The 27,203-nt window shown below is 46.7% G+C and overlaps 1 pseudogene; it reads right to left on the reverse strand.

Moving 5' to 3' along the window:
• Window positions 1–17,653: 17,653 nt before the first annotated feature.
• On the reverse strand, window positions 17,654–19,342 carry LOC136138516 (amine oxidase [copper-containing] 3-like; annotated as a pseudogene).
• Between the last annotated feature and the right edge of the window lie 7,861 nt (window positions 19,343–27,203).

Below are 27,203 nucleotides of genomic sequence, written 5' to 3' on the forward strand. Positions count from 1 at the left end.
TGCTTTGTAAGGGGTAGTCTGGGGACAGGGAAAAGAAATTCAGAGCAAATGAGTTTGTAGCAAAGGTTGACCACATTCCGTGCTGGAAATGATTAAAACCTCATCCAGGAGGTATGATCTGGAGTCTCATCCCCACTCCACCCCCTGGGCTCCTACCCAGCTCAAGCAGAATCCAACTGCCCTTGACCACGTTGTCTCTGCTGGTCCAAGCAACCCTCCCCTGCCATGCCTTACCTGGAGAGCAGGGATGATGGTGGTGGTGGCCTGGTGGGCTGCAAATGACACATGTACTCGTAGTGTTGAGGGGGAGGGTGTTCTGCATCATCGAGACTGCCTGGCTACAGGTAATGGGCCCCGCAGAAGAGGTGACCCCTTCCCTCTATCCAGATAAGCCTTCCTAGAACGTATTGAGTAACTCTTGTGTGATCCCTGGGGACTAAAGTTTCTATGGTCTGAGGTGAGTCAAGGGCAAATAGGCCAGATGCTCTGACAAAATATTCAGAGGCCACCGTCTGGGTCTCCCCTGGGCTGCTAGGAGCCAGCGTGTCTGAGTTGGGCGGGGTGCCATCACGTGCTCAGCATATAGGGAGCCAGGGGTAAACCCTATCTTCTGGAGGAAACTCAGGGAGCATACGCATGTTGATAAGGAGTCCAGATGGAGCTGATATCCCATTCTGGGCACACTGAGCAGTGGGGGAGTCCTTCTGGTAGGCTGCCCGCCAGGCAGGGGGACTCCCTTCATCAGAACAATTGCATACATCATGAGAATACTTGCCAGTCTCTACCTTTCTAACTTCCACCCCCTTCCTGCTGCCTCCAGCAAAATTTTATCACGTGCGGAAAGAGGTGAGGCCCCAAAGGACTTGAGCCTACTAGAAAGCTGACTGAAGAGAGAAACTGTGGAACTCTAAGTCCTCAGAGGACTTGTGGATAGTTGTGGCGAATACAGCAGAAAAAGCATTTGAGTTGCTGGAGGTTTTGTTGAGAATTCTCTCATTTAAAGAACTATCTCCAGGACTTCCCTGGTGACGCAGTGGTTAAGAATCTGCCTGCCATTGCAGGGGACATGGGTTTGAGCCCTGGTCCGGCAAGATCCCACATGCCACGGAGCAACTCATCCTGTGCGCCACAGCTACTTAGCCTGCGTTCTAGAGCCTGCGCACCACAACTACTGAAGCCTGCGCGCCCAGAGCCCGCCCGCGCAGCCAAAATAAAGTTAAAAAAAAAAAGAAAAGAAGTTCCCCAGTTTAATTCAACAAACATTTATTGAGCAAATCGCCTCGCTCGGCTCTCTGAGGAATTCAAAGTTAAATCCCAGTTGTCCTTAGGGGTTTCCACACCCTCTCTAGTTGGGCAGGGAAGCCATTTACTTAACTATGTGGACTGGGGGATCCTTCGATGGAAACTGAATCCATTTATACAAATACCAGTGAGCTCCCTATTATTTTGTCCTAATTGCAGATGACTCAAGACTTCTTAATGCCCTCTGTGGAAATGACAGCTGAGTCTAGGAATCAATGAAGATGGAAAATTATATGGGTCCCTCTTCACCAGGCACATTAGCTGGGCACTCCCCAGGCACTCTCTCCACAAACAGAAATTCAGAGGCTTGGAGATCTTGGTTTGGGAAGAACATGAAGGCAAGGTTCCAGAAAGTACAGTCTGGTCTGCCATTAACTAAGTGCAGCTGGTTCCAGTGTATCTGGCACCTTCTTCTTCCCAGAGCAAGGTTGACTCATTCAATCAGACAAGCTTCTTTGCTGACAGGAAAGCAAAAGGGAGGGAGCCGTAATTGACCATGCACCTCATCCAAAAATTACATTTATTACCAAAAAGAAATTGTGACTTTATCTACAGCCAAACCCTCTATTCTGACTGGGGCTCTGGGTTCTATTGAGAGAGGAGCTGCCTTTCTGCTCAGTGATGATCACGAGAATGGGTCTTGTCTGCACAAGGTAACAGGGAGGCCAAACCCAGCTTCAATCCAAGGCTATGTCTGAGTAACAGCATAGATGTCTCTCAAGGGTGATGGGCTGAACTGCAAGACGTATAGTTTTATTTTGTGAAAAATTTATTTTCAGGTGCTTTTTTTTTCCTACGAAGTGATCATTGGTGGGGTGGGGGGGTGGTGTTTAGGGGTAGACAGAAATTGGCTGGATCAGCTGCTGTCACCTTTGACGTGAGTGACCCAGATCATTTTTTACAAAAACATGTTGGTAAAAACAGGTGGAGGGAGAGGTGGATTAATCATTGTTAGCCAGTGAAAATGGCTGATTTATCTCCAGCGTGGTGGGAAAGTTCAGCTGCAGGACCTTGAACTGTGCATCTATTGACCAGGTGGAAGGAGCGTGGTGCATGTCTCAAGATGAGCTGGACATTTTTTTAAATTAATTAATTAATTAATTTTTGGCTGTGTTGTGTCTTCATTGCTGCGCATGGGTTTTCTCTAGTTGCGGCGAGCGGGGGCTACTCATGGTTGCGGTGCTCGGGTTTCTCATCGTGGTGGCTTCCCTTGTTGCGGAGCATGGGCTCTAGGCGTGCGGGCTTCAGTAGTTGCGGCATGCGGCCTCAGTAGTTGTGGCTCGTGGGCTCTAGAGCACAGGCTCAGTAGTTATGGTGCACAGGCTTAGTTGCCACGGCATGTGGGATCTTCCCGGATCAGGGCTCGAACCTGTGTCCCCTGCATTGGCAGGGGGATTCTTAACCACCGCACCACCAGGGAAGCCTGAGCTGGACATTTTGTCCACAGAAAAATGCTGGAGGGCATTTGCTTCATCGTAAACCGTTAAGAATTCTTGTCTCATTACCTTACTCTTGTCACCCCAGGGTCTGCCTTCTACTGAAATCAAATGAATCATCCGAGCCATTATGGGAAGCACTGACCAACCATCTTCTTCCTCTCCTCCCTCTTCCTTAACCCTCTTCCCCAAAGAAGCTGTTTTTCCCTCCAGAGATTATCCTCTTTCCACAGACGGTCAACCAGTTCCCTCACGACCAGAGGGTAGACATTTCTACCACTCTCCATCAGCCCTTCGGGGGTGCCAAACCACCCTAGCACCTGGGACACATTCTTGCTGTCAAATTTGATTCTTCCTGCCAGGAGTTAAACTTTGTTGATGGTGCAGGGCAGAGGCAGAGGCAAAGGAAGGAAGCCTCCAAAAAAAGTGCTTGGGACTATTTGAAAAAAGCTCATTTTCTTCTTTTGTCCTGGTCTGTACTCCAGAGACAAAGACGCACTGGCTAAGGAGAGACAGGAAGGGTGACTCAAGCTAAGGATCCAGCCTCGATTGGCTGTTTGTCCTTGCTTCAACTCATGAATTCTTTGGAAGAACTGGCACAAACTAAAGGACGGGAGGAAACTGAGGGGTCATCAGCTGCACAGCGCTAGCTCAGCCTGATGCGGGGGGGGTGAAGTGAGGTGGGTATTGTTGAGTGGGAGGTGGGTGTGGGGCAGAAGGAGCATCTTGGTTTTCCTTAGAAGAGTCAGAAACATCCTCAAGCTTCCAGCAGGCAACCCGGGAGACTGTCCCTCCTGCATTGCCATCACTAGGATTAAAAGGAAAAAAAAAAAAAGTTAAAGATCTGTGTGACCTTGGCCAAGTCACTAGACTCCTCTGGGTTTTACTCTTGTCAACTGTAAAACTGAGACTTGGTCACCCTCACCCACCATTCAGGATTTTGGTTTTGGGTTTTGTTTTTTTTTTTGAATTTTTTTTTTTTATACAGGCGGCTCTTATTAGTTATCTATTTTATGCATATTAGTGTATATATTTCAATCCCAATCTCCCAATTCATCCCACCACCACCACCCCCCACCCCCCAGCCACTTTTCCCCCTTGGTGTCCATAGGTTTGTGCTCTACATCTGTGTCTCTATTTCTTCCCTGCAAACCGGTTCATCTGTACCATTTTTCTAGGTTCCACATATATGCGTTGATATACAATATTTGTTTTTCTTTTTCTGACTTACTTCACTCTGTATGACAGTCTCTAGATCCATCCATTTGTCTCTACAAATGACCCAATTTCGTTCCTTTTTATGGCTGAGTAATATTCCATTGTATATATGTACCACATCTTCTTTATCCATTTGTCTGTCAATGGACATTTAGGTTGCTTCCATGACCTATTGTAAATAGTGCTGCAATGAACATTGGGGTGCATGTGTCTTTTTAAAAAATTTTTATTTATTTTATTTATTTATTTTTGGCTGCAGTGGGTCTCCGTTGTTCCGCGTGGGCTTTCTCTAGTTGCATCAAACAGGGGCTACTCTTCGGTGTGGTGTGCAGGCTTCTCTTTCTGGGGGCTTCTCTTGTTGTGGAGCACAGGCTCTAGGCGCATGGGCTTCAGTAGTTGTGGCACACGAGCTCAGTAGCTGTGGCTTGCGGGCTCTAGAGTGCAGACTCAGTAGTTGTGGCGCACGGGCTTAGTTGTTGCACAGCACGTGGGATCTTCCCGGACCAGGGCTCGAACCTGTGTCCCCTGCATTGGCAGGCGGGTTCTTAACCACTGCGCCACCAGGGAAGTCCTACATGTGTCTTTTTGAATTATGGTTTTGAATGGGTATATGCCCAGTAGTGGGATTGCTGGGTCATATGGTAATTCTGTTTTTAGTTTTTTAAGGAACCTCCATACTGTTCTCCATAGTGACTGTATCAATTTACATTCCCACCAATAGTGCAAGAGGGCTCCCTTTTCTCCACACTTTCTTCAGCATTTGTTGTTTGTAGATTTTCTGATGATGCCCATTCTAAGTGGTGTGAGGTGATACCTCATTGTAGTTTTTTTTTTTTTTTTTTTTTTTTTTGCAGTACACGGGCCTCTCATTATTGGGGCCTCTCCCGTCGCGGAGTACAGGCTCCGGACGCGCAGGCTCAGCGGCCATGGCTCATGGGCCCAGCCGCTCCGCGGCATGTGGGACCTTCCCGGACCGGGGCACAAACCCGTGTCCCCTGCATCGGCAGGCAGACTCTCAACCACTGTGCCACCAGGGAAGCCCCCTCATTGTAGTTTTGATTTGCATTTCTCTAAAAATTAGTGATGTTGAGCAGCTTTTCATGTGCTTCTTGACCATCTCTTCTTTGGAGAAATGTCTATTTAGGTTTTCTGTCCATTTTTTGATTGGGTTGTTTGTTTTTTTAATATTGAGCTGTGTGAGCTGTTTATATATTTTGGAGATTAATCCTTTGTCCGCTGATTTGTTTGTAAATATTTTCTCGCATTCTGAGGGTTGTCTTTTCGTCTTGTTTGTAGTTTCCTTTGCTTTGCAAAAGCTTTTAAGTTTCATTAGGTCCCATTTGTTTATTTTTATTTTTATTTCCATTACTCTAGGAGGTGGATCGAAAAAGATCTTGCTGTGATTTATGTCAAAGAGTGTTCTTCCTATGTTTTCCTGTAAGAGTTTTATAGTGTCCAGTCTTACATTTAGGTCTCTAATCCATTTTTAGTTTATTTTTGTGTATGGTGTTAGGGACTGTTCTAATTTCATTCTTTTACATGTAGCTGTCCAGTTTTCCCAGCACCACTTATTGAAGAGACTGTCTTTTCTCCATTGTACATCTTTGCCTCCTTTGTCATAGATTAGCTGACCACAGGTGTGTGGGTTTATCTCTGGGCTTTCTATCCTGTTCCATTGATCTATATTTCTGTTTTTGTGCCAGTACCACATTGTCTTGATTACTGTAGCTTTGTAGTATACTCTGAAGTCAGGGAGTCTGATTCCTCCAGCTCCGGCTTTTTCTCTCAAGACTGCTTTGGCTATTCAGGGTCTTTTGTGTCTACATACAAATTTTAAGATTTTTTGTTCTAGTTCTGTAAAAAATGCCACTGGTAATTTGATAGGGATTGCATTGAATCAGTAGATTGCTTTGGGTAGTATAGTCATTTTCACAATATTGATTCTTCCAAACCAAGAACATGGTATATCTCTCCATCTGTTTGTGTCATCTTTGATTTCTTTCATCAGTGTCTTATAGTTTTCTGAGTACAGGTGTTTTACCTCCTTAGGTAGGTTTATTCCTAGGTATTTTATTCTTTTTGTTGCAATGATGAATGGGATTGTTTCCTTAATTTCTCTTTCTGATATTTCGTTGTTAGTGTATAGGAATGCAAGAGATTTCTGTGCATAAATTTTGTATCCTGCAACTTTACCAAATTCACTGATCACCTCTAGTAGTTTTCTGGTGGCATCTTTAGGATTCTCTATGTATAATATCATGTCATCTGCAAAGAGTGACAGTTTTACATCTTATTTTCCAATTTCTATTCCTTTTATTTCTCTTTCTTCTCTGGTTGCTGTGACTAGGACTTCCAAAACTATGTTGAATAGTAGTGGCGAGAGTGGACATCCTTGTCTTGTCCTGATCTTAGAGGAAATGCTTTCAGTTTTTCACCATTGAGAATGATGTTTGCTGCGGGTTTGTCCTGTATGGCCTTTATTATGTTGAGGTAGGTTCCCTCTATGCCCACTCTCTGGAGAGTTTTTATCATAAATGGGTGGTGAATTTTGTCAAAAGCTTTTTCTTTATCTATTGAGATGATCATATGGTTTTTATCCTTCAGTTTGTTAATATGGTGTATCACATTGGTTGATTTGTGTATATTGAAGAATCCTTGCATCCCTGGGATAAATCCTACATGATCATTTTATATGACCCTTCTAATGTGTTGTTGGATTCTGTTTGCTAGTATTTTGTTGAGGATTTTTGCATCTATCGTCATCAGTGATATTGGTCTGTAATTTTCTTTTTTTGTAGTACATTTGTCTGATTTTAGTATCAGTGTGATGGTGGCCTCATAGAATGAGTTTGGGAGAGTTTCTTCCTCTGCAATTTTTTGGAAGAGTTTGAGAAGGATGGGTGTTAGCTCTTCTCTAAATGTTTGCTAGAATTCACCTGTGAAGCCATCTGGTCCTGGACTTTTGTTTGTTGGAAGATTTTTAATCACAGTTTCAATTTCATTACTTGTGATTGGTCTGTTCATATTTTTTATTTCTTCCTGGTTCAGTCTTGGAAGGTTATACCTTTCTAAGAATTTGTCCATTTCTTCCAGGTTGTCCATTTTATTGGCATAGAGTTGCTTGTAGTAGTCTCTTAGGATACTTTGTATTTCTGCAGTGTCTGTTGTAACTTCTCCTTTTTCATTTCTAATTTTATTGATTTGAGTCCTCTCCCTCTTTTTCTTGATGAGTCTGGCTAATGGTTTATCAATTTTGTTTACCTTCTCAAAGAACCAGCTTTTAGTTTTATTGATCTTTACTATTGTTTCCTTTGTTTCTATTTCATTTATTTCTGCTCTGATCTGTATGATTTCTTTCCTTCTGCTAACTCTGGGTTTTGTTTGTTCTTCTTTCTCTAGTTCCTTTAGGTGTAAGGTTAGATTGTTTATTTGAGATTTTTCTTGTTTCTTGAGGTAGGCTTGTATTGCTATAAACTTCCCTCTTAAAACTGCTTTTGCTGTATGCCATAGGTTTTGGATCATCGTGTTTTTGTTGTAATTTGTCTCTAGGTATTTTTTAATTTCATCTTTGATTTCTTCAGTGATTTCTTGGTTATTTAGTAACGTATTGTTTAGTCTCCATGTGTTTGTGTTTTTTACGTTTCTTCTCCTGTAATTGATTTCTAACCTCATAGCATTGTGGTCAGAAAAAAATGCTTGATATGATTTCAATTTCCTTAAATTTACTGAGGCTTGATATGTGACCCAAGATGTGATCTATCCTGGCGAATGTCCCTTGTGCACTTGAGAAGAAAGTGTAATCTGCTGTTTTTGGATGGAATGTCCTATAAGTATCAATTAAATCTATCTGGCCTATTGTGTCATTTAAAGCCTGTGTTTCCTTATTAATTTTCTCTTTGGATGATCTGTCCCTTGGTGTACGTGAGATGTTAAAGTCCCCCACTATTATTGTGTTACTGTCGATTTCTTCTTTTATAGATGTTAGCAGTTGCCTTATGTAATGAGGTGCTCCTATGTTGGGCGCATATATATTTATAATTGTTGTATCTTCTTCTTGGATTGATCCCTTGATCATTATGTAGTGTCCTTCCTTGTCTCTTGTAACATTCTTTATTTTAAAGTCTGTTTTATCTGATATGAGTATTGCTACTCCAGCTTTCTTTTGATTTCCATTTGCATGGAATACCTTTTTCCATCCCCTCACTTTCAGTCTGTATGTGTCTCTACGTCTGAAGTGGGTCTCTTGTAGACAGCATATATATGGGTCTTGTTTTTGTATCCATTCAGCAAGCCTGTGTCTTTTGGTTGGAGTATTTAATCCATTCACATTTAAGGTAATTATCAATGTTCCTATGACCATTTTCTTAATTGTTAGGGTTTGTTTTTGTAGGTCCTTTTCTTCTCTTGTGTTTCCCACTTAGAGAAGTTCCTTTAGCATTTGTTGTAGAGCTGGTTGGGTGGTGCTGAATTCTCTTAGCTTTTGCTTCTCTGTAAAGCTTTTGATTTCTCTGTTGAATCTGAATGAGATCCTGCTGGGTAGAGTAATCTTGGTTGTAGGTTCTTCCCTTTCATCACTTTAAGTACATCATGCCACTCCCTTCTGGCTTGTAGAGTTTCTGCTGAGAAATCAGCTGTTAACCTCATGGGAGTTCCCTTGTATGTTATTTGTCGTTTTTCCCTTGTTGCTTTCAATAATTTTTCTTTGTCTTTAATTTTTGTCAATTTAATTACTATGTGTCTTGGCATGTTTCTCCTTGGGTTTATCCTGCCTGGGACTCTCTGAGCTTCCTGGACTTGGGTGGCTATTTCCTTTCCCACGTTAGGGAAGTTTGTGACTATAATCTCTTCAAATATTTTCTCGGGTCCTTTCTCTCTCTCGTCTCCTTCTGGGACCCCTATAATGTGAATGTTGTGTTTAATGTTGTCCCAGAGGTCTCTATGCTGTCTTCATTTCTTTTCATTCTTTTTTCTTTATTCTGTTCCACGGCAGTGAATTCCACCATTCTGTCCTCCAGGTCACTTATCCGTTCTTCTAGTTATTTTGCTATTGATTCCTTCTATTGGATTTTTCATTTCAGTTATTGTGTTGTTCATCTCTGTTTGTTCTTCTAGGTCTTTGTTAAACATTTCTTGCATCTTCTTGATCTTTGCCTCCATTCTTTTTCTGAGGTCCTGGATCATCTTCACTATCATTATTCTGAATTCTTTTTCTGGAAGGTTGCCTATCTCCACTTCATTTAGTTGTTTTTCTGGGGTTTTATCTTGTTCCTTCATCTGTACAAAGTCCTTTGCCTTTTCATTTTGTCTATCTTTCTGTGAATGTGGTTTTCCTTCCACAGGCTGCAGAATTGTAGTTCTTCTTGCTTCTCCTGTCTGCCTCTTCCTGCCTTTCAGTTTTAATATTGTTTAAGTTTTTGGGTGCTCCTTTTAAAGTAGCTCCAATGATGTGGTTCCTGACTTTTAATGGTTTAATAGAAGTAAATGATTCATTATTGCCAGAAGGAAAAAGATAAATGTGTTCATATCTTTTTTTAATTAAAAAAAATTTTTAGGGCTTCCCTGGTGGCGCAGTGGTTGAGAGTCCGCCTGCTGATGCAGGGGACATGGGTTCGTGCTCCGGTCTGGGAAGATCCCACATGCCGCGGAGCGGCTGGGCCCATGAGCCATGGCTGCTGAGCCTGCGCGTCCGGAGCCTGTGCTCCACAATGGGAGAGGCCACAACAGTGAGAGGCCCGCGTACTGCAAAAAAAAAAAAAAAAAAAATTTAAATTGAAGTACAGTTGATTTATAATGTTTCAGGTGTACAGCAAAGTGATTCAGTTAAGAATATATATTCTTTTTCAGAGTCTCTTCCATTATAGGTTGCTACAAGATATTGAATATAGTTCCCTGTGCTATACAGTGGGTCCTTATTGTTTATCTATTTTGTATACAGTAGTGTGTATCTGCATATCTTTTTTAAAAATAAATTTATTTTATTTATTTATTTATTTTTGGCTGCATTGGGTCTTTGTTGCTGCGTGCAGGCTTTCTCTAGTTGCAGCGAGCAGGGGCTACTCTTCGTTGCGGCGCACGGGCTTCTCATTGCGGTGACTTCTCTTGTTGCAGAGCACGGGCTCTAGGTGCTCAGGCTTCAGTAGTTGTGGCACATGGGCTTCCGTAGTTGTGGCTCACGGGCTTAGTTGCTCCGTGACATGTGGGATCTTCCTGGGCCAGGGCTCAAACCCGTGTCCCCTGCATTGGCAGGTGGGTTCTCAACCACTGCACTACCAGGGAAGCCCACTGCATATCTTTTTAATTAAAATATTTTCATAAGTAATGTATCCACATGGTTAAAATAAAAATTCAGAGTTTGAAAGATCATTCAGTGAAGTCAGTCTTCCTTCCACCTCTGGGCATCTTCCAAACATGGGTGCTGCCAAGACCCAGCTGAGACCTGAGGTACACCAGGAGTCAGAGAAGCACCTCACAATTCTCAAGTGGAAGGCAGCTCCCTGCCCAGAGCCTGGCATCCAGCTGTGATCCAGATTGGGAGAGGGGGTCATCCCTTCCACCCTCTTCTGTTCCACCTACTGTTTTCCTCCCCCAGCTCTGCCCTGTAGTCCTTTAATCAACTCTTTAATTTTCAGAATTTTCATCCTAACCAAAACACCCATGTTGTATAGTCAGTTATTAGTCCTTTCCTCTTCCGGAGCCCAGTTGGGGGACATAATTAGGAAATTAGTAGTCTCGGACCCTGTTAACCTATACCTTACCCCCTCTGAGAGCTCCCAAATATGGACTGTGATGCAGAGAAAGAGGAAGAGGTGAGGCCCAGAATTGTCGTGAAAACAAACAATGAGGTTTCCTCACCCTGCAAGGCTGGAGAGCGCCAAGGAACTATTCTGAGCTATGAAAACACAGCAGGGCTCTGCTAGGAAATAAACAGCTGTCTGTCCTGCCAACGCCTGTCTCTCTGGACTCGAGTCCTGACAGCGTCTGATCTCTAGCCAGCAAGTAGGAGAGACAGGGAGAAGGGCGAGGAGAGCGTAGTGTGCCTCCCTCCTTTAGGATGGAAAGGAAAGCTTGTTTTATTTTTAAGATTTTAAAGATTTTCTTCACTTTAGTAGGTTTGAAGTGGAAGGAGGGAAGTGCCAGGGTCATGTAAGTCCAGGGGATCTCTCCAACCTTGAATTCCAGAGAGCAGGATGTGAGTTGCTCCCTCCTCAGCCTTGTGCAACTTCAGCCTCCTCTGCTCTACTGGGAAGGAAACATGACCTTCTCGCTGTAAGGTCTGCTGGTTGACCTTTTCTCACCCTTCTTCTTTGTTAATTTTTGGCCACATCTGACACTTTCGACAGACGAAACACTCACACTCACCCTCACTGTTTCCAGTGTCTCTCCACCAAGCTGTACTCTCCTTTCTCCCCCTCCTCCTCCCACCATCAGCTTGATGTTAGGTGCCCCCTTGGCCACCACCTGGCTGCTGTATACATTCCCCAGATCTATGAGTTCCTTCCAGACCAGCTGTTCCTCCAGACTTCCTTGTATTGTAAATGCATCTCTTCCTCCTCTGCCATCCTACAGGCACCGAGCCTGGCAACATTTGAGTCATCCTTGTTGCCTCCTCATCAGGTCTTGTTTGATTTTCTACTCTGGTGGCCACTCGTCAATCCCTCTGCCTAGACCTGCAAGTCCCTTTGTTACCTAATGATGGCCTATGCCCCTTCTCACTCCCCTACCTGAGCCATCCTACAGACCACTGGCAAAGGCAAAGGAGCCTTCTTTTTTAAAAAAAAATTTATTTTTTTATTTTTGGCTGTGTGGGGTCTTCGTTGCTGTGCGCCGGCTTTCTCTAGTTGTGGTGAGTGGGGGCTACTCTTCGTGGAGGTGCGCGGGCTTCTCACTGCGGTGGCTTCTCTTGTTGCAGAGCACGGGCTCTAGGCACACGGGTTTCAGTAGTTGTGGCATGCGGGCTTTGGTAGTTGTGGCTCGTGGGCTCTAGAGCACAGGCTCAGTAGTTGTGGCTCACGGGCTTAGTTGCTTCGCGACATGTGGGATCTTTCCAGACCAGGGGTCGAACCCATGTCCCCTGCATTGGCAGGTAGATTCTTAATCACTACGCTACCAGGGAAGCCCCCAAAGGAGGCTTCTTACAATACAGTTCTTTCCATTTATCACCCAGAAAACATCCCGTGACTCCCCACTGCCTTCAGAATGAAGTTCAAACTCAAGCTCACCCACAATCCGACCCCAGGTTATCTTTTCAGCCTTATGTCTTGCAGCTCCCCTTCATGGACCCCTCATTCCAGATACACTAATGGTCTTGGATTTCCCAAACATGCCTTGATTTGCCTAACTTGGCTCTTTCCTCCAACTGGAATATAATTCCTCCCATCTCCACATGTCCAGGTTCTAAACATACTTCAAAACCAAGCTAATAAAGCCTTCCCAGCCCACTGATGGCCAGCCCTCATCAGCTGTAAAGGATCAGTCTGACCTGAGCTCCCCTCGCCCTTAACCATTCCTGCCTTAGGTCACTCAGCATGTTCAAACCTTGCATTACAGTTGTTTGCATATTTCTTAACCTTTTTCCTATTATCCTGAGCCCTGAGGGCCAAGAAATCATCCCTTCCAGCACCCAGAACAGAGTTCTGCTTGCATATCTGGGGCCAGTATGGTAGCTTGGTTAGATGCCTGCAGTGGTTCCTCCCATTGCTGATACATATCCCTTTGCACTGTGACTTCGACTCTTTTCCTGTCAAGACGTGACGTTTACGTCTCCATCCTTTGAATCTGGGGTTGATCTTGTGCCTTGGCCAATGAGACATTAGCAGACGTGATGTAAGCAGAGGCTTGAAAAGCATTCGCTCAACTAGGATTTGTTCTCTCTGAGCTACAGTTGCAACCCTGGATCACAGAGAAGTCCAGGCTGGCGTGCTGAAGACACACTGCTGTAATGTGTGGCATGTCTGACAACTGGCCCCAGCTTCAGACCTGTGAGTGAGGCCATCTTAGACCATCCAGCTCCAGTCCATCTGCCGGGTATCTGCAGCCACAAGAGTGATCCCAGGAGGCTCCAGAAGAACTGCCAGGTGAGCCCAGCTCAGAGGGCCGACCTACAGAATAATGAGCAAATAAAATAGTTTGTTGTTTTAAGCCACTATTTTCCAGGGTGGCTTGCTGTGCAGTAACTGAAACACCCAATAGATGCTGGTTAATAAAATATCAAATAAGGGAAAATTCCCTGGCGGTCCAGTTGCTAAGACTTTGAGCTTCCATTGCAGGGGGCCGTGTGGTATGGCCAAAATAAAATAAAATAAAATATTAAAAATATCAAATAATAACTAGCATTCAGTGAGCATTCACTATATGTCAAGAACTAGTCTTGGAAAATTACATGAACTAATTCATTTAATCCTCATAAAAATCCTGAGGTAGATTTTATTACCGTTCCCATTTTACAGGTGAGAAAAGTGAGGCACAGAGAGGTTATATAACTTGTCCAAGGTCACACCTGCCAAACCCCAGCAATCTAGCTCCAGAAACCGTACTACAAAACACTATACCATGTTGCAGAATGAGGAAAACTTTAATTCATCGCTTTGCTGCCTCAGAAACACCCTTCCTTACATACATGCTGAATTCTATAGCATTTTGGGGTCCAACGTCCAGTCTGTGCTTCAAACCCTCCCATACCACGCGCCCTTGGGCCTACCCCAGGCTCTGGATCCCTCCTACCTGTTTCACGGAAAACCCAGTGTGGGGAACTAATTTACAGACCTGCCAATGTCTACCTACTCAGAAACTTTTCTGCCTCATCTCCTCCCTCCTGCAACCTTGGCTGGGCTGCTGGTTCCAGCAGTGCAGGTCTCATCTGGAAAGGAAATATTCAGGCTAGTGTGTCAGCGTTGCCCTTTGGCCCTGTGTCCCAGCTTAACCTGTGCAGCCAGGGTGATCATTCACTCAGGATCTTTGGGCTTCTTTAGATCTTCCTTTTTGAGGTAGTCAAAGGAGAAACTGGATATGAAATGTTTTTTTTTACAAGACAAAGAATTACCTGAATATAACAACTGTCATTATTTCAACAAAGATGTATTTAAGCACCCACAATGGGCATGACACCATTCTGGGCATCAGGCCACCAAGGCCAACAGGACATGGTTCTTGCCCCAGGGAAGCGAGGGGAGGACACATGTAGATGATGAACTAGAGTTCAGCGTGTGAACCTCCATTGCAGGGTTCTTTCCAAAGAACCAAGGGTGCAGGGAGAACAAAGCAACCAGCAGGGAAAAGGGGATGGGGATGATATTTGAGTTGGGTTTTAGAGGATGAATAAGCCTTCACCAGATGAAAAAGAGAGGAAGGGGAAAGAGGAAGGAACCAGAGGAGGGAAGGAGGGGAGCACATGGGCAGAGGCATGAGTGGATGGGAACAGCCTGTTTGGGGAAGGTCCCATGGTTGGGGGCGTCTGGTGGGCGGGGCATCAGGATGGCAGGAGCTGCTGAACCTGGTCCGTGAATGGCCTAATATGCTCTGGAGAGAGTGGGAAGCTCTGAAGATTTATAAAGGGCAGTTGGCCAAGGAAAACTATAGGAGGGGGACGGAAGGAAGGTAGGATTCCTGAGTCTGGGCTCAGGAATCTAGTTGCAGAGTCTGTGGCGAGGCTGGTGTGTGCTGTGTCAGGAGAGGCTGGCTGATGTCCCCCGGGACACCCCACGATGGTTTCCTGGTGAATTCACCACAGTCCAAGGGAGGCGCCTAAGTCAGAAACCAGATTTGTCAGCTCACCAGGGGGGATGGTCTTTTAGGGAAGATCTAAATTTACCAGAGTAACACCTGGGAATTCCCTGGCAGTCCAGTGGTTAGGACTCCGTGCTTTCACTGCCGAGGGCCCAGGTTCGATCCCTGGTCAGGGAACTAAGATCCCTCAAGCCTCACGGTGGGACCAAAAAATTTTTTTTAATAAATAAGTAAATAAATAAATTTACCAGAGTAACACCTGAAGGCTAATCTCCATTTCCAGTAACTGCCAAAGCAAAAGCAATTATCAGGATACCAATTTACAGAAGATATATATATATATCTATATCTATATAATCATTTACACAACAGCTATAACGGACTTGCCCATTTTCTTTCCACGACTGAGATGTGGTGGGAAGCTGGCCCACTGAGCTGCGAATCAGAGACAGCAGTTGGTCATGAGTCATGAGAGAGATTTGAGAAGGCCTGGAGCCCTCATCCACGTGGCTATTGTGCCTCCAGGGCTGGACAGTCCTGGCCTTGGGCCGGGTCCTCTGCTCCAGACACGGGTGGATCGTCACTGCCGGGGCAGGCTCTGTAATGCCCCTTTTCTGTGCCGTCTGACAGCCACCTTCTTTTTTAGATTCTTGGTCAGGCTCCTCTGGCAGGTTTGGAACTGAACTGCTATCCCAGGGTTTTCTCAACCTTGGTTTCATGTTAGAATCAGCTGGGGGAAATTTCAAAGCTGCTAATGTCTGAGCTTCACGCCCAGAGATTCTAATTTTATTGGGCTGAAATGCGGCGTGGGTGCGTGGAGTTTTACAAGCTCCTCAGTGATTTCGGTGTCCTGTCAAGGTTGAGAGCCTTTGCTTTAAGGCAACTGCAGATCTCTGTTCTGGTCCACTGAACGCTGATTTTTCCCCTAGAGGGTCACTTACCATGGATCAGGTGCCAAGTACTTCTCAAGCGTGACCTCGTTTAATTCTTTAACCCAGCTCTGCCTTCGCCCCGTCCCCATCCAAGCACTTTTCACCATATGCTGCTGCCAGTCTCGATGGGAATGTGTCTCCCACTGCGTTTAGTCTTTAGGTGAAGGTCCCTTTGCCAGAACTTAATTCCTTCCCGGCTCACCTGGTTGAGCCTGGGTCCAGGCAGTTCCTGCAGGAAATGATGGGACTTCCTTGTGGTCTGAGCTTCCGGTTTCCCTCTGGTCACAAGCTGAGTTGGACCCTAGTCTCTGTTCCCTGAACTCCCCTCTTGCCAGGGCCTGCCCACTCAGTGTCCTCCCCTAGGGCTGGGTCTGTGGCCCGGGCTTCCAGCTGGGGAAGGAACCCCCTCTCTTCCTGACCTCACAGGTCCCTCTAGAAAAGACACTGACAGGATAGGTCAAACTATAGAAGCAGACACCGCACTCCACATGGGTTCCTTTAGCCTGGAGGCACCTGAGAAAACTCGGTCTTTGAGGTCTACCTCCTCCTCACCCTACTCGTGCTCCCACACTCCTTTCTGGAAAATGTCCCAGTTCTTATTTATAGCCATCCAAAGTCCACGCCCCAGGAGGGGCAACAGGGATGTGAGGCCCTGGAGGCTGTTGCCTGACTAGGCGGAGACTGTCCCCACTGGGACACATCTGGCTCCACAGTCCCCTGTATGCCCAAGGCTTCCCCATCCCAGGGACAGAGGAGGACACCAAAGCTGAGGGGATTTGGGGTGGGGGATTATAGGACCTGAGGCAGCAGGGACTTCCCCCCAGGACCTCAGAGGGAAATACCAGGGAGTAGAAGCTGAAGTAGCAAGAGGAGGGGAAGGACAAGGGGAAGAAAGGAGAGAGAAGGAGGAAGCTAGGGTGACAGGGCATTGAGGGAAGCACCTTCCTAAGATCTCGGACACAGGCCTAGTGGGGACCCTGTCCTGGGGCTCCAGAGAACAGCTAGCCTCTAGATGCCTCACCTTCATATTCAAGACCCAGGGCAAAGGAGGAGCTGGGGAGGCCCAAGAAACTTCTGAATGTACTTAAGGTAACTGAATCGTACATTTTAAAACGGCCAAATGGTGCATTTTATGTTGTAAGCATGTTGCGTAAAAGTTTAAGTAAAAGTTTTATGTTACGTTATGCAAAAAAAAAAAAAAGGAAAGAAAGGAAATTGTACAATTACTTTGAAATGGTGTCTGGCAGCTCCTCAAAACGTTAACCATAGATTACCATATGACCCAGCGATTCAGCTCCCAGGTATATACCCAAGAGAAATGAAGGCATTTGTCCACATGAAAACTTGTATACAAATGTTCATAGCAGCACTATCTGTAACAACCAAAGAGTGGAAACAAAATATGGTCTATCCATACAATGGAATATTATTCGTCCATAAAGGAATGAAGTACTGATTCCTGCTACAACATGGATGCCCCTCAAAAACGCTACACTGAGTGAAAGAAGCCAACCACAAAAGACCACTTATTGTATGAATATATTTATATGAAACTTCCAGAATCTAGGCAAATCTGTAGTGACAGAAAGGTTAGTGGTTGCCTAGAATTGGGAATGGGTTGGAGGGAAATAGGAAGTGACTGCTAACAGATTTTGGAGTTTCTTTCCGGGGTGATGAAATCGTTCTGGAATTAGACTGTACATGTTAAAAGGGTGAATTTTATGGTATATGAATTACATGTCATTTAAAAAATAAGATTAAAAAACTGTTAAAAAAAAACAGGAGTCTTCTGGGAAAAGTATGGCCATCACTTTAGGCTCCCGGCTGGCCATTCCTCTCTACTCTGCGACAGGAACCCAGGAGGTTTGAGGTCAACAAAGCTAAGAGCCCCCTGTGTCAGGCATCACAGACTCAGGATGCTTCCAGAAGGGAGGGGGAGGGAAGGGAGGATGGTGCGAGAGAGAGGACTGCCCCGTCCAGTGCCCATCCCCTCCCCTCCCCACACTCCCCGGCACTGGGGTCCCAGCCACATTCCCCATCCACCTAGTTGTGGGAGAAGCCCGCGTGGGAGAAGGCAGGGAGGTGGGGGGCACAGGTCGCAGCCTGGGGGAGGCAAGCCAGACGGTTGACCTCACAGGCCCCAGCATCCTGGTCCTCCCGGAAGTAGACGGAGTCAGCAGAATCGAAGGAGGGGTCCTGGTCAAAGAAGTTGTAGGGTCGGAGGAAGAAGCCCACGCAGTTCCCCACAGTCACTGTGTCGGGAATGTCCTCTGCATGGGGGATGTGCAGGAAACCGGTTGTCACCCAGGCCACCAAGTCCTAAGGGGGCGAAGAAAGAGGATCATGGGTCTGGCTTTGCTAGGGGCACGTCCGCCTCCCCCAGTGGCCTTGTATGGGGAGGACTGAGTTCAACAGCCCAGGAAAAATGTGACATCATAGCGCTTTCTTCCTTAGTGGGTTCTAAAGACCCCTAGAGGAATCTGGCTTGGGAGAGAGTAAGGAGGCTCATCCTTGCTCCCCCGGCCTCCCCCCTCATGCCCACCCCCTCCCCCTCAACTCACCTGCCCAGCAACGGTCTCGTTGTTGAGGAAGTCAGTGAAGTCCAGGGTGGGGGGTCCAGGGGTCCTTCAAATTATAGATGCTGATGCTTCTGGGCTCCTCCTCCTTCCACCGGGTCACAGCCAGCTGGTACCTGCAGGGGATTTGGATTAGACCCACAAGGTCATCGAGCCATCCTGCTGCCTGAAGCTGCACTGAAGAGAGGACACAAAGGGGAAATGAGCATAAAGGTCTTATGTTGTCCAGCCTCTTTATTGTTCTCTGTCCACTTCCCTCTCTCTCTCTCTCTCTCTCTCACACACACACACACACACACACACACACACACACAAAGTTCCCGCATTTGCTCAATATCCTGTATCTCAAACATCTACCGGCCCATTGTTCAGACTTCCGGTGCGACTGTCGCTCACGCATCCATGCAGATGGGAGTCAGGGCCTGGATGCACGTGCACAGACATGGCCTGATTCCCATCTTAGGTGAATTTCAGTATCTCATGTGCCTGCATTTTAGGGAATATTCCCTCAGATCTGTGCTCTTCTCTTTGTTTTCCCCTCCACCCTTGATTGTGAACACTTTAAACACACAGAAAAGTTAAACGAATAGTCTAGTGAACACGCGTATATCCACTTCCTAGATTCCACATTCCACCTGGAGCATTTTGTCATATTTGATTCAGCACATATCTTTCCATTCATTCACCCACGCAGGAGGCTTCATTTAGAGCGGCCTAAGATTGTGGCTGCAGGAATGTGTGTGTGTGAGTGTGTGATCGTGAGTGTGTATATGTACACACACCCATGGGAGGTGGGGGAACCTGGGTTCCCAGCAACATGGAGCCTTTTGTACAGTCTGCCTCCCTCAGTGCCTCTCTGACACCTCATCACCCACCTTGCCCAGCTCAAGGCTCTCTCCATGGAGCTGTTCTGGGGCAGGAGCTCCCCAGCAAAGCTGACTGTCTGGATGCGGTGGTCCCTCGGGTGCCCCCACTTGTTGCTGTGATTGCTGGCCAGGTACAGGTAGTGAGGGGAGGGACCTCCCAGGTGGAAGGCGGCCTGCTCCTCCGTCTCCAGCAGCTTCCGGGTCACCTGCAGCCTCTGTATCTGGTGCTTGGGGCTCCAGGGTACCTCTGTAGGGACAAAAGCCATGTCCTCAGCCCAGACCCAGTTCTCCAGTCCTGCAGGGGTGGAGTGGAGATGGTGGGGGAAGGGGGGGGAAGGGGGGAGGGAGGGCTGGTCATGAAGCTGCTCCACCCCCTCTGGACTCTGTCCCCACCTGGCTTCAGAGTGGGGGCCAAAGAGAAAGCCAGACTGAGTGTGCCCCCTCTTCCCTCCCCTCTCCCCAAGATGTCCCTGATCCAGAGATTTGGAGAAGGTCTTTCTTCTTGATATCATCTCTGGTAATAATCCCAGATGCCTTGTGACTGGGCTTCCACTGACCTTCCCCCTCTGAGGAGCTGAAGGGAGGGGGGTTTACCTGAGGTTGGAGCAGTATAGCAGGCAACGTGCAGGACCAGGTTCTTTCGGACCTGAGGAAAGGGTCTGCCCCTCATATCTGAAGCCCTCTGGCGTCACTAGAACTGCCTTCTCGTGAAAATAATCACAGCAGTAGCTCATATTTTTTGAACTTGGAGGAGGTCTGCACAGGCAGTGTGTTGAGGGCTTTACATGGATTGATGCTTTACTTGCACAACAACCTGATGAAGGAGGAACTATAATTGTCCCCATTGTACAGATGGGACAACTGAGGCTTAGAGAATTTAAATAATGTGCCCCGGTTTGTCACCAAGGGCACGTGGTTAGTTTCATGGCAGTGCTGGGAACCCAGGTCTCAGTCTGGCTCTACACTGCCTACACATCAGTACCCAGAGGAAACCAACACAAAGGGGCTCCACCACACATGGACAGCAGACACGCAAGTCAGAGGGAAGGAGAGTCAGAGCCCAGGCCCAACACTGCTGGAGCTTAGCGGCGTTTTCTATTGCTTGGGAATTGGCAAGGAATAAGGGGCAAGGCCAAAGACGTAGTCTGTTGCCTGAATAGTTGGAGTTTTGAATGATTTTATTGGAGTCCAACTAAGTTCTATATTAGGACTCCACTTAAGTGATCTGAGACCAAAGAGCAGTAAACCAAAACATGCCGGAAGCTCCCTCCATACCTTCCAAAGATCAAAGAGATCAGAGACTGATTAAGCAAACCCTCAGTTTCCCTTTGTGAATTACTGCTCCTAGCCCACACTCCACAGTTTCTACTTGTAGACGACAAAGGCCAAGAGTTCCTTTTCCGGTACATCCACACAAGCAGGCTCACGTGGATAATACTAGCAATAATAACTAATACTTCTCTGTGTGTGTCAGGCACCGTTCCAAGTGCTTTAAGAGTTGTCATAGCTTAGATGTAGAGATAAAAAGAGATGTGTGCGTCAGTTAGAATACATACATGTATTTTCTAGCTAAGTCCGATGAGAGAGCCTAAAAGCAATGACATCCCAGTAATAATGAGAACACCTGGTACCCAGATCTTGGTTTCTAAATACTATTCTCCAATAAAAGGAACCAGAGATTCTTGGAGAAGTGGTTGAGTTCAGGGCTGGAGCAGGGAAAATACAAGATGTAACTGGAATATCTTGCGGTGCCAGAAAGTAAAGAAGTGCTCAAAAAAGGATGGAGGCATGTCAGCAAGACACAGGAACCAACCTGAAGGCTCTCCCAATGGCCAAAGCTGAAACAATTTAAGGAACAAAATAACTGATAGTATGGGGTTATAACCCTTAGAATAAAATATCCATGAGTCCATACAGTTATGAATAAATAATTACATACATAAATAAAGTAAAAAGGAGGGATAACACTTTCTTAATGGAGAATTCCAATTAATAAATGTATAAAGAATAAGAGAAAAAATGTAAATGAGACGGCAATAATAATTGTCGCAGGAAAAATCCACCAATAGATGCTAAAATTCGTGGGCAAGAGTTTGAGGAGAAAAGAAATAGTATATTTGCATAGCATCAAAAATTTCCCCCAAATATTTATTAACTCAAAACGGAAAAACTTTTGCAATGGAGGAAGCTGCTAAACACCACCTTAGCCAAGTGCTTGAGGCCAATATCACTGGTAATAAGACATATGGACATCACATACCCCTTGATATGATGCTCTGAGAAGGGTATAAAGTCATTTCTGTGGTTTTCTTACCAAAAAAACCTCCACAAAAACGAAACCACAAGCTCAACCCAATCATGAGAAAATATCAGAGAATCACAAATTGAAAGACATTCTACAAAATGATTGACTAGTATCTTCTAAAGTGTCAGTTCCTGAAAGACAAGGAAAACCTAAAGACCTGCCAGACTGGAGGAGACCATAAGGAGATAGGACATCTAAGTGCAAGGTGGGTTGCTGGTTTAGATCCCGGAACAGAGAAAGGAAATCAGTAACGAACTGATGAAATTCTCATAAAGTCTGTAGTTTATAGTATTGTAATAATGTTAATTTCCTAGTTGTGATTGTCCTGTGGTTATGCAAGATGTCAACATCAGGGGGAGCTGGTGACGGGTATGTGAGAACTCTATATAATGTCTGCAACTTTTCTGTAAGTCTGAAGTTATTTCAAAAGAAAAAAATGTTTTTAAATAGTCATCATTAATTCTCACAACAGTCCTATGAGGAATGCACTGTTACACCATTTTTACACTTGAGTAAACAGATACAGAGAGGTTAAGCATAAAAGGGTTTCAGGTGTGGAGAAAAGGGAACTGTTTTACATTGTTGGTGCGAATGTAAATGGGTGCAGCCACTGTGGAAAACAGTACGGAGGTTCCTTAAAAAACTAAAAATAGAGTTGCCATATGATCCAGAAATTCCACTCCTGGGCGTATAGCCGGACAAAACCGTAATCCAAAAAGATACATGCATCCCTGTGTTCAGAGCAGTACTATTTATAATAGCCAAAACCTGGAAATAACCTAAGTGTCCATCAACAGACGATTAGATTAAGAAGATGTGATACATATATACATATATATATATGTACATATACATACACACACAATGGAATACTACTCAGCCATAAAAAAGAATGAAATAATGTCATTTACAGCAACATGGATGGACCTAGTGATTATCATACTAAGCGAAGTGAGTCAGAAAGAGAAAGGTAAATACCATATGATATCACTTACATGTGGAATCTAAAGAACAACACAAATGAACATATCTATGAAACAGAAACAGACTTATAGAGAACAGACCTGTGGTTGCCGGGGGTAGGGATGGATTGGGAGTTTGAGGTTAGCAGATGCAAACTATTATATATAGAATGGATAAACAACAAGGTCCTACTGGATAGCACAGGGAACTATATTCAGTATCCTGTGATAAATCATAATGGGGGACTTCCCTAGTGGCGTGGTGGTTAAGAATCCACCTGCCAATGCAGGGGACACGGGTTCGAGCCCTGGTCCCACATGCCGCGGAGCAACAAAGCCCGTGCGCCACAACTACTGAGCCTGTGCTCTAGAGCCCACGTGCTACAACTACTGAAGCCCGTGTACTTAGAGCCCGTGCTCAGCAACAAGAGAAGCCACTGCAATGAGAAGCCCGGGCACCGCAACGAAGAGTAGCCCCTGCTCGCAGCAACTAGAGAAAGCCCACACACAGCAACAAAGACCCAAAGCAGCCAAAAATAAATTAATTAATTAATGAATAAAAAAATCATAATGGAAAAGAATATGAAAAAGAATATATATATGTATAACTGAATCACTTTGCTGTACAGCAGAAATTAACACAACATTGTTAAGTCAAGTAAACTTCAATTAAAAAGAAATGTTTCTCTCACATTTTCCAGGAGCCCTCCACTGTGCTCTCCACTCCTCCATTACAACCTAAGCCTACTGAGAGCAGGGGTGTCGTTTCTTCTGTCACATTGCTTTAGTGCAGTGCTTGGCACAAATACGCATTCATTCGGTAAGTATTTGTTGTTTGCCTGGGTGTAATATGTTGTTATGTGAGAAATTAAAAGTGACAAAATATATGTACATTATGATTGCAATTTAGTGGTAAAATTCTAAATACGTATATCAGTGTGTCATATATACATAGTATACACTGTAATATATTCTCGATTGCAGGCACACAATTTTAAAAAAGGACTTTTTTTAAGCATGAGAGAATAACCATCTAAGGGTGAAAATCTCTGAGGAATTTGATGACTTTCACATTTTCTTCTTATACTTTTACATTTTTAATGTTTCAATGACAATTTTTAAATCTAGGCATGGAGATGTCAGCCCCCTTTACTGGAATCCTGGCCTCCGCCAGGATATCTTACCACCTGCGTCCAGATCCACCTTGAAGTGGTCACTGTGGGTGTGGTCAGGGGTGCGGCAGTGGCCCCACCAGCAGCTCAGTCACATTGGGCTGGGGTTGTCCGCCAAAGAAGACGATGGCCAGTGCCTCCCGGGCAGGCGGGGGGCTCCCCCTGTCCAGGTGGGCCAGGGCTGCAGCCTTGGGGGGCAGCTCCAGCTCTACCGAGAAGACGCAGTTGTCTGAGGGTTGGGCCTGAGCTACATCCACCAGGCCTGGTCCCAGCTTCTGGGTCAGAAAGCTTATCATAGCCATCAGCTCTTCTTGGCTCAGGTCTGCAAACAGCTGGCTCTGGCCAGGGTGTGTCCAGGGTTGGGCACTGGGAGATCCGGAGGGGCAGAAGGGAGGCAGGCCGGAATGACACTCCTTCCCAATTCCTTCCTCACTCCCAGCACCACCTTCACCCATGCCCATCACCAAAACACTCCACAGGGACAAAAGAATAAAGACAGCCATAGCTAAAGCTCCTGGCTGCCTCCAGGCTCTTGAATCGGAACGCAAGATAGAAAGACAGACAGACAGACAGACAGGACCTGGGTGCACGATGCCCCTTTCAGTCTCTGGAGGTTCCTGGCTCTGGGTGGGGCTTCTGGGCAATGGCACGATGGGTACATTCAAGACAAACAGCCAAGGGCAGAAGGTTGGCAGGGGGTGGAGGTTGGGGGAATCAGTGGTCAGGCCAGGCTCGGGAGGTGGGGTTGATGTAGGAATGTGGACTTTAAGTGGCTCAAGTAAGCCTCTGTCCTCCTGTTCCAAAACAAACACACAGGTTCAAGGTTGTGGAACGAAGTGGGGGAGGGATCGGTTTGGGAGATACACCTGGAGAGAGGCAAGTGGAAGAAGTGACAGGGGCAGAAAGGGACTGTCCTTGGGCTCCTCCTCCACTCTCCAGATACAGCCTTTCTCCTGGCTACAAGGCCGCAAGCAAAACTCACCTGTGCACACCCCTCCAACCAGATTCCCTCCTTCCGTCCTCCAGCTGACGAAGCCCTCATCACAGTCTACGGCTCCCCCATCAACCAGAATCCTACTGGCACCCATAGGAGACTGGAGAGTCATGCTGAGAACGTAAAGCACCTGGGAGGAGCTGGGGGGCTCAAGGGCTGACCCAGGTCAACATCTTGGAGGCCCTGAGCACCCTAAATCACTGGAGGGGAGCATGGGGGGGGGTGGAGCCAGTCCAAAGTTGGAGGGGGTGGGGAGTTTCAGTGTAACAGAGATCCCTCCCCACTTGAGCAGGACTGAGGGAGCACGGCAGAGGTCAGGGTGCCTGGAAACTGGCTGTGAACATAACCTAGCTGCCCACAACCCTCATTTCCAGGAAACCCGCCTCCAAAACACTGCAGAGGCAGAGAGCAAAGTGGCCTCCATTCTTGGGCAGGTGATGTGTGGGAGACTGCCATCCTCTGTGCAGCCAGGTCCTGAGGGGAACTAGGAGAGACTGAGGGATCCAGAGAGAGGACATGCATCTCTTGTGAGCCTGGAGGAGAATCCTTTGCAACCTGGACATGTCCAAGAGCTCTTCCCCAGGAAGCCATGTTAGACCGACCTTGTCGACAGAGTGCGTGCGCCTGCAGGAGACTGGACGGGGCATTCCAGCCGAAGGGAACAGAAGCTGCAAAGGTACAGGAACTTGAAACAGCCTGGGCCTGGGCAGGGAACGGCCAAGGCCAGCTTATGGGGTGTGAGGTGGGGATGGGAGGGGGGCGGGCAGAAGAGGTCAGGTCAGGAAGCCTTGTGAGGTGTGTGTCCAAGCAAAGTAGTAATTGCGGAAAGACAGTGAGAAATCTCAGAACGTGTAAAACCAGGGAAATCGACACCAGAAAGGTCAGATTCTCCACATATCATCTGGTTATGCAACCAGCTCTATTTTGATATGGGAATTCCACATAAGGGGTCATTTTATTACTGAGCCGTGTCCTCGGACTCTTTAATCCATAGAATTGATAAGAAGCCAGAGGAGGAATTCAGGCAAGGCTTTACTGGGACTCATGCTGCAGCAGGAAGGAGTAAGAACAAAACACAAGTTCCCAGGACTTCCCTGGTGGCGCAGTGGTTGAGAATCCGCCTACCAGTGCAGGGGACATGGGTTCGGGTCCTGATCCGGGAAGATCCCACATGCCGCAGAGCAACTAAGCCCGTGCGACACAACTACTGAGCCTGCGCCCTAGAGCCCGTGAGCCACAACTACTGATCCCACGTGCCACAACTACTGAAGCCCACGTGCCTAGAGCCCGTGCTCCACAACAAGAGAAGCCACCGCAATGAGAAGCCCGCGCACCCCGCTCACCGCAACTAGAGAAAGCCTGCGCGCAGCAACGAAGACCCAACGCAGTCAAAAATAAATAAATAAATTTAAAACAAACAAACACAAGTTCCCTTGTTGCTCTCTGTGGAGGTTGGGCTGATTCCTTATGTGGGGTGAGGGTGAGGGTGAGGCTGGGGGCAGATCGGTGGGTCGGGCCCAAGGGGAGGCTGAGGTGTTTTGCCCACCCCCTTGATGGTGCTGTATGCAGGGGTCATGCCCAGTACCCTGCTTTTCCTCCCGGCACCTCAGAAGTGGCAGTTGGTTTGTGGCTTTTTCGTATCTTATGGTTCATAATTGCCCCGATTGCCCATGCATGCAGGTATTTTTAGTCCCTTGTTGTTTCTTTGTGTTCTGTGGCTCCAGGAAGCATTTGTCCAGGTGCAAGTGTAAGCATTCCTGTAAAGGGTCCCAGGTCCCAGCCTGTCTCAATTTGAAATGGGCCATGTGGACTTTATAATAAGGGGGAGAAGAATCTAAGGTCAAACCCAGCCCTGGCCACAAGGCAGGCATTTCCAGCCTGGGAACTTCATTCTGGGCCCTTTCATAAGTGCTGGTCTTACCTCCCAGCTAAGAACATACCTTTAAGAGGACGGCTAATGTTTTATGTCCCGACCAGTGCTACCAAGCACAGGTCAAGAATGTCCACTCTGGTGGGGTATCCCCAGGCTCTCCTATGGGAGGTGGGTAGCGATCAGGGAGTGGGAGGGAGAGCCTTTGCCTTGCCTGGTGGGGGAACTGGTACAGAAGAAGGTGTCCCCTCTGCCCACCTTCCCTAAGTGTCTCGCTGTCACATCGCTTCCTCTGATATCGTTTCATCCTAGGCTTCACAATCATCATGTCAAACACCCTAAAAACGTGTTGAAAAGTTGTCCCTTTTGGAGAATTACTCAAGAGACAGGACCACACGGCCTGCTCCCCCCACTAGGTCTTATTTTCATTTGGACCAACTTGTCCCCAGCCTCTGTGAATGTGCTGAAGATGAGTTTATCCCTGGGAGCCAGAGGCCACCCCCCAGCCCACAGGCTGAGGACTGGGCCCCAGGATGTGGTGTCTGAGTCGAGCTGCTGCCCCAGAGGCCCTGTGTGGCCAGCGGGACCATCCCGGACACCCAGGTCAGTGCTCTCTAATCTGCATTCTGGGGACGTGGCTCTGGCTCCAGTGTGGGGCGGGGCTTGGGTGTGGGACAGACGTGGGGAGGACACTGGACAGGAAACAAAGGGCCAGGATGAGGCCGGTGACCTCGAGGACAGAGAGGAAAGGAGGGGTCTGAGTGACGTGGTGGGTGGAGTTGACAGGACTCGGTGTCTGACTGGGTGGATGAGTGAGAAAGGGCACAGCCTCTTAGGTGACACAAGGA

This window comes from Phocoena phocoena, chromosome 19 (genome assembly GCF_963924675.1).
Source record: "Phocoena phocoena chromosome 19, mPhoPho1.1, whole genome shotgun sequence".
NCBI classification, from domain to species: Eukaryota; Metazoa; Chordata; class Mammalia; order Artiodactyla; family Phocoenidae; genus Phocoena; species Phocoena phocoena.